At 48.9% G+C, this 5,890-nt stretch overlaps 1 pseudogene; it reads left to right on the top strand.

Moving 5' to 3' along the window:
* The first annotated feature begins 3,094 nt into the window (after positions 1–3,094).
* Positions 3,095–4,939, top strand: LOC123050426 (uncharacterized; annotated as a pseudogene).
* The last annotated feature ends 951 nt before the right edge of the window (positions 4,940–5,890 follow it).

Raw genomic sequence — 5,890 nt, 5'->3', positions numbered from 1 at the left:
TACAATAAAATATAGCATCATGTCTTTGACCATATCACATCACAACATGCCCTGCAAAAACAAGTTACACGTCGTCTACTTTGTTGTTGCAAGTTTTACGTGGCTGCTACGGGCTTAGCAAGAACCGTTCTTACCTACGCATCAAAACCACAACGATAGTTTGTCAAGTTGGTGTTGTTTTAACCTTCGCAAGGACCGGGCGTAGCCACACTCGGTTCAACTAAAGTGAGAGAGACAGACACCCGCCAGTCACCTTTAAGCAACGAGTGCTCAGAACGGTGAAACCAGTCTCGCGTAAGCGTACGCGTAATGTCGGTCCGGGCCGCTTCATCTCACAATACAGCTGAACCAAAATATGACATGCTGGTAAGTAGTATGACTTATATCGCCCACAACTCACTTGTGTTCTACTCGTGCATATAACATCAACGCATAAAACCTGGCTCGGATGCCACTGTTAGGGAACGTAGTAATTTCAAAAAAATTCCTACGAACACGCAAGATCATGGTGATGCATAGCAACGAGAGGGGACAGTGTTGTCCACGTACCCTCGTAGACTGAAAGCGGAAGCGTTAACACAACGCGGTTGATGTAGTCGTACGTCTTCACGATCCGACCGATCAAGTACCGAACGCACGGCACCTCCGAGTACAGCACACGTTCAGCTCGATGACGTCCCTCGAACTCCGATCCAGCCGAGTGTTGAGGGAGAGTTTCGTCAGCACGACGGCGTGGTGACGATGATGATGTTCTAGCGACGCAGGGCTTCGCCTAAGCACCGCTACGATATTATCGAGGTGTAATATGGTGGAGGGGGGCACCGCACACGGCTAAGAGATCAATAGATCAATTGTTGTGTCTAGAGGTGCCCCCCTGCCCCCGTATATAAAGGTGCAAGGGGGGGGGGGTTCGGCCGGCCTAAGGGAGAGGTGTGCCAGGAGGAGTCCTACTCCTACCGGGGGTAGGACCCCCCCCCCCTTTTCCATGTTGGACTAGGAGAGAAAGGGGGAAAAGGTGGAGGGGAGGAAGGAAGGGGGGCGCCGCCCCCCTCTCCTTGTCCTATTCGGACTGGGGGGGAGGGGCGCGCGGCCCTGCCCTGGCCTCCTCTCCTCTCTTCCACCTAGGCCCACTAAGGCCCATTAAGTTACCGGGGGGTTCCAGTAACCTCCCGGTACTCCGGAAAAATCCAGATTTCACCCGGAACACTTCCGATGTCCAAACATAGGCTTCCAATATATCAATATTTATGTCTCGACCATTTCGAGACTCCTCGTCATGTCCGTGATCACATCCGGGACTCCGAACAACCTTCGGTACATCAAAACATATAAACTCATAATATAACTATGATCGTAACGTTAAGCGTGCGGACCCTACGGGTTCGAGAACTATGTAGACAGGACCGAGACACCTCTCCGGTCAATAACCAATAGCGGAACCTGGATGCTCATATTGGTTCCCACATATTCTACGAAGATCTTTATCGGTCAGACCGCATAACAACATACGTTGTTCCCTTTGTCATTGGTATGTTACTTGCCCGAGATTCGATCATCGGTATCTCGATACCTAGTTCAATCTCGTTACCGGCAAGTCTATTTACTCGTTCCGTAATACATCATCCCGCAACTAACTCATTAGTTACAATGCTTGCAAGGCTTATAGTGATGTGTATTACTGAGTGGGCCCAGAGATACCTCTCCGACAATCGGAGTGACAAATCCTAATCTCGAAATACGCCAACCCAACAAGTACCTTTGGAGACACCTGTAGAGCACCTTTATAATCACCCAGTTACGTTGTGACGGTTGGTAGCACACAAAGTGTTCCTCTGGTAAACGGGAGTTGCATAATCTCATAGTCATAGGAACATGTATAAGTCATGAAGAAAGCAATAGCAACATACTAAACGATCGAGTGCTAAGCTAACGGAATGGGTCAAGTCAATCACATTATTCTCCTAATGATGTGATCCCGTTAATTAAATGACAACTCATGTCTATGGCTAGGAAACATAACCATCTTTAATCAACGAGCTAGTCAAGTAGAGGCATACTAGTGACACTCTGTTTGTCTATGTATTCACACATGTATTATGTTTCCGGTTAATACAATTCTAGCATGAATAATAAACATTTATCATGATATAAGGAAATAAATAATAACTTTATTATTGCCTCTAGGGCATATTTCCTTCATCTTGGTCTCGCACAGCTGCATGAGCGGAAGTAGGGGCGGATGTAATTTTTTACATCCGCTCCCTGCGCGGTAGTACCGCACTCCGTATGCGGTAGTACCGTGTCAGATTTTTGCATCGAGTATTTTTCAGCGGAAGTTGGCACGGATGTATTTTTCTTCATCCGCGTCCCTCCCAGGCCAGTCCAGACCTGCCTTGCGGTAGTGCCGCGCCAGCGGCAGTACCGCCCTCCGCCTTTGCGCGCCAGGCTTGTTCTCGCTTCTGCCGTTGCTGCGGTAGTACCGTGGGCCGTCACGGTAGTACCGTGAGGCATTGCGGTAGTACCGCTTGCCTGGTGTGGTAGTACCGCAAGTCGCGAGCTGGTTAGGTGGATAACGATTGGGTTTTGTTCTTGACTATATAAGGGGTGCCTTCTTCCTCTAGTTGACTACCTCTTCCAACTTTAAGCTCCATTGTTGCTCCAAGCTCCATTTTCGCCCGATCTCTCACCCTAGCCAATCAAACTTGTTAATTTGTCAGGGAGTGGTTGAGAAGGCCGCGATCTACACTTCCACCAAGAGAAATTCGATTCCCCCCACTAATCCCTAGCGGATCTTGTTACTCTTGGGTGTTTGAGCACCCTAGACGGTTGAGGTCACCACGGAGCCATAGTCCATTGTGGTGAAGCTTCGTGGTGTCGTTGGGAGCCTCCAATTAAGTTGTGGAGATTGCCCCAACCTTGTTTGTAAAGGTTTGGTTGCCGCCTCCAAGGGCACCAATAGTGGAATCACGGCATCTCGCATTGTGTGAGGGCGTGAGGAGAATACGGTGGCCCTAGTGGCTTCTTGGGGAGCATTGTGCCTCCACACTGCTCTAACGGAGACGTACTTCCCCTCAAAAGGAAGGAACTTCGGTAACACATCCTCGTCTCCACCGGCTCCACTCTTGGTTATCTCATCCCTTTACTTGTGCAAGTTCATTTGTGGTTTACCCTTTGGCTTGCTTTTGTGCTTGTTGTTGTTGCATCATATAGGTTGCTCACCTAGTTGCATATCTAGACAACCTACTTTGGTGCAAAATTTAATTTGGTAAAGAAAAGCTAAAAATTGTTAGTTGCCTATTCACACCCCCCCGCCCCTCTAGTCAACTATATCTATCCTATCACACGTGCCGACGACGAAACAGTTTGCTGATGTGATGACTAAGGGATTGCCTACTCCCGACTTCGAGGAGTCTCGGTCCAGTCTCTGTGTCTCCAGCGACGCTTCGGCTGCGGGGGTGTTGTGTATATATTTTGTATTGCACGTGTATTGGAGCTGTGGCCCACCTCCTAGTCTTGTATAGTTGAGGTAGATGCCTTTCCTTGTAATATATATACGTGCACCAGCACCCTATCAATACAACATCATTGTATTGCAAATCATCTCTCTACCCTAGGCATAAGCAGCGAGTGAGTGCAACGACCTTCGATCAGCTATACCCTGCATCGATCTGGTCATGGCTGTCGCAATGCTCCCGAGGATGGTTGCCGTGGTGGTGCTGGTCACGCTGATGTGCGCCCTTGTTGTGGGCCAGGTACCTGCCGCCGGCGGTGCGCCGGTGTGCGACTTGGTCGATCAGGACGTCATGAATACGTGCTTCAAGAGCTTTGAAGAAGGTATGAAAAATGCTATTGCAGACAGGCGTTTTTCGGTTGGTAAGGTCATTAAGGTTGGAGTGAACTGCTGCATAGCCTTTGGAGGCCACTCGTGCCTCTGCAAGATGAGAAGGCGTGGAAGGCTCAGGACAAAAGTGCCCAGGATAATGTGCAATGCGTCAGAGAAAAGGCCTGCTAGTGAGCGCGTCGTGCATGCAAGACCTCTAGTTCGTTGGAAATGTGTGTTCCTTGCATGTTGATTTCAAGCTGTCGATGTCCACCTGCTCCTTGCTTGCTTTTATTTGCTTGTGTGTGTCATGTGAGCGTGTTCTGTTTTGCTACGTATGAGAGCGTTGATCGGTCAGTTGAGTCTTTTTAGTTTGTATCAATCAGAAATAAATGTGGGTGGAATTTCTTGTTTCATCCTGTTTTGATTGTATATTAGTGCATGCATCCTAAAATATAGTATTATCGTACTAGCAAACGTCGAATACGGTGTTAACTAGTACATGCACACTGCCTCTGCGCGGCAGAGCACACATCCTTAAAGACTAGCTCTTACTTTCTCTTGAGCAATCGGCGTCGCAAGATTCGGCATAGATTATACGTGCCCTGTCTTTGTCGACATGGATCGAGGGGCCAAAAAGAACTTCGATCTCCATGCTGTCTGCACCTTTCGCTCAGTACCAACTTGACGGGAATTAAATGCGGCCCTAGCTCACAACCCAAGCAGTGCTGGCCGCGACGTCAGACTGGCGCGCTGGTGAGTGCGTCCGGCCGGCTCAGGTCGCACCGCGAGCCGTTCATGCAGCAAACCTCCGCTGCGCGTGTGGGCGGCGACCATGGCCCTCGTGTGCGCCACCTTAGCTTGCAGATGCAATGCTGGCCGGCCAGCCTGCCCTACATGACGTCAGTTGGTGCGCAGCCGCAGACCACCCTACGTTGGTCGTCCGTGAGCCAAATTTTGACCGGAGGCTGAACAGTTGACGCCGTCGATAACGTACTATAAGCCAAACGACTGCCACACGACCCAAACAACCCACGGGATCGCCGTGGCGTCGTGCCGGATTTGCGTGGGAAGCTACCTGCGGGCGGTCTACCGCGAGTGGGTCGCCGTGTGCCACCGACGAGGCCGTATTCCGCTGCCCACGCGCCGGCGCTGCGCTTCCACTACGCCAGTGACGACCGTGAAGGCGAGGCCCGAGCCGCCTGACATCGTGTGTCACGATGCCTGGAGCTAGCTTGCCAAGTTGGACGGCCTATTCATGTACTCATTGGGCCGGAAGATTGTGTGTTCTGCATAAGTGCAGAGCTTGTAAATATGGATGTAATCATTGTTTTTTAAACTGGAAGGTGCATGCAATCGTTTGGAAAATCGTTTTGACGTATAAAGTTGTGGAAGTAGTGATGATATTCTTACTACCTTGTTGAGTAATGTTTCCTTCGTTTGTCAGTTACACGAATTACTGCGGAACCGAGAAGTGCAGAGACTTCGCACTTGTGTTCTGCTGAAGCGGCACAGCAAAATAACGAGGACGTGCTCATGTATCGCTGATTCTTTTTACAATATGTATAATGCTTGTGACCCCATTTTATAGCATCGTAAAAGACTGAAATGGGAGTAGAACACAGAAATAAACAAATTCATTCCGTGGATGTACTCGACGGAAGCAGCACACTCATGAACTGAACACATGAAGTGGGCAGTCTTCACATGAACAGCTCTGTGAACCAGGTTCAGTGAAGTTTACACCACAGAAGATTGATTGAGCACACGCACAACTTCAGTGAAAAGGCGCTCAATTTTCTGTCAGGAAAAGCGAACCCGGGATTTTGGAACTTATTTTTTGGTGGGGATTTTTTTTGGAACTCGTTTGAGTACATGGCCTACCTAAAACAAACTTGTTTCTGACGGGGTCATGTGAGGTGGAATATGTATTAGTAGAATCAATAACTGACGTAAAATTAATTCAGGATGAAATCCTTTGCTCCTCCATCCAAGCATCTTCATAAAACAAATGCAGTTAGTAGATAAGAACATGCCACTTTTATTTTTTAACGAAAATGCTGATGGAGC

This window comes from Triticum aestivum, chromosome 2D (genome assembly GCF_018294505.1).
Source record: "Triticum aestivum cultivar Chinese Spring chromosome 2D, IWGSC CS RefSeq v2.1, whole genome shotgun sequence".
NCBI classification, from domain to species: domain Eukaryota; kingdom Viridiplantae; phylum Streptophyta; class Magnoliopsida; order Poales; family Poaceae; genus Triticum; species Triticum aestivum.
Note: the sequence above shows the minus strand (reverse complement) of the source record. Positions and strands in the feature narration are given on the sequence as shown.